Source organism: Heterodontus francisci, chromosome 50 (genome assembly GCF_036365525.1).
Source record: "Heterodontus francisci isolate sHetFra1 chromosome 50, sHetFra1.hap1, whole genome shotgun sequence".
Lineage (NCBI taxonomy): Eukaryota > Metazoa > Chordata > Chondrichthyes > Heterodontiformes > Heterodontidae > Heterodontus > Heterodontus francisci.
The window spans coordinates 5894518-5896483 of NC_090420.1; the positions used below are offsets into that span (position 1 = coordinate 5894518).

The 1966-nt window shown below is 40.5% G+C and overlaps 1 non-coding gene across 1 annotated transcript; it reads left to right on the forward strand.

Moving 5' to 3' along the window:
- The first annotated feature begins 1244 nt into the window (after window positions 1-1244).
- Window positions 1245-1326, forward strand: trnas-acu (transfer RNA serine (anticodon ACU)). The gene has a single exon. It is a non-coding gene; the product is annotated as a tRNA-Ser (tRNA).
- The last annotated feature ends 640 nt before the right edge of the window (window positions 1327-1966 follow it).

Consider the following 1966-nt stretch of genomic DNA (forward strand, 5'->3'; position numbering starts at 1 on the left):
TAAATCCTGATCGCTGGAGCTGTGAGGCTGCGGTGCTAACCATTGCGCCACTGTGCTGCTGTTGGTGTTTTGATAAATGAAGGAAGTTCCCTCCACCCATTTTTTTTTGGACAGACAGTGTGGTATCAGGATGTAAAGGATTAATGCTGAAGATAGTGGGATCAACCACTCCCACTGTCAGAGTGATGATGTAACAGTCACATGAGATGAAGTTTGGGAGAAGAGAGAGCAGCACGAATGATGCTAGTTTAGGAGGCTTGATGAATGTGTATATGGTATTGCGTAAATTAGAAAAGAGTTCTTAGTTCTTTCAGCAGGAACTGTGTCCAGAAAATATCGAGAAACTCACAATTTTATTATTCAGGAGTCGGAACACAGATATTAATTCCAAGTGACTGGGACCAATTAACAAAAAAAGTAGAGAATAATATTGCTCACTGATTGAAATCCCCCAGTGAGGAGACAGTTAAACAGGTGATCTGTTGGGACATCCTTCAATCCAAGGTTCCAACAACATTTAAACTCCCTTTTTGGTGAAATTCTCTGTTATTTGCAACTTGTTTTATCAGCTTTGATGGGCGAGTGAAAAAACTGAAAAAATCGAACAGTTCCATCCTTTCTTTTCTTCCTTCTTCTCTTCTTTCCATCAGTTTCTCTTTTCTGTCCCAGATCAATATAACGATGAGAAGCCCAATTTAATCTGCTGTTTCAGGTGTTTTATCCATTCCAATCAAAATTTCAACATTCCAATCAAATCTATTTGTTATTCCACAGTGTCTCTCCATGTGTTTTATTCTGTTGCATTCTCTCACAGTCTGTTTGATGATCAATGTTACATCTCACTCTCTGTTCTGGTGAAGATCAGAAGCAGTGATATCTGTTTACACCACCCGACAAGTCGGCCTGAGCCTGTGTCTCTCTGATCATGTGGAGTTAAAGCAATTCTTCCAGTCAGTTAGTTCAGTTGTCACTTCATGAGAAATTCGGTCATCATGACTTCGTCAGTGACCTAATGGTTCACGTGACTGAGTGATGTTAATCATGATGTGATGAATTGATTGTATGTTCCAGTCTTTCCGTGTGGGTATTCACACTTACTAGAAACGTGTTGGACATGGTCTGGAAATGTTTCACACCGCTCCATTCCCAACTTCATTTACTGACAGAAGATAGATTTCCATCATTGCACAGCTGGCTGCACAGCCAGAAACTGTGCTGAAGGTGACAGCTATTCTTGTCCAACTGACAAGGTGGCTGAGAGGTTAAGGCGATTGACTACTAATTCGTTGTGCTTTGCACACGTGGGTTCGAATCCCATCTTTGTCGCAAGTTTGTGTATTGTTTATGTTGGGGGAGTTTATGTGTGAAGTCAGCCTCGAAACCTGTTCTTGTCTATGTCCAGACAGTGATTCCAGAATTGGTTATACTTTATTAAAATTGAGACAGACAATTGGAATTCTTCACTCAAACTGCACTGGAATGAAGATCAAATAGGGATCACGAAACGGAACAGGATTTTTCCTCCCCTCCTTCCTTCCATCTTTACTTTCTCTGGATTTACACCAAGTGAAGGACAAATGGGAAAAGCAAATGGCAAGGGAGCAGATGCAGAAAATTATCCTTTGGCAAGAAATTTATTTTCAAATCTTATTGATAGATTAAGTGAGTGAGCAATGCTTTGGCAGATGGAGTTTAAAATGAGAGGTCATCTACTACCGACGATAGATCAGAGTGTTTTTTTGTCAGAGGTGAGATGTTAGAAACGGCGGAGGAGCAGAGACCCGAATACTGAATTAATAAAAGCTAGTGGACTGGTAGAAAATAATGTGAAAAGTGAACAGAATATGAAGATTGGAACTCATGTTGCAGTGATACAAAGCTCTGTGCTCCTGAAGTAAATGTCCAAGCCCAGATTGTGGGGAATCTGTGGAGAGTGATTTGGTTTTTATTCATTCTTGGGTGTGAG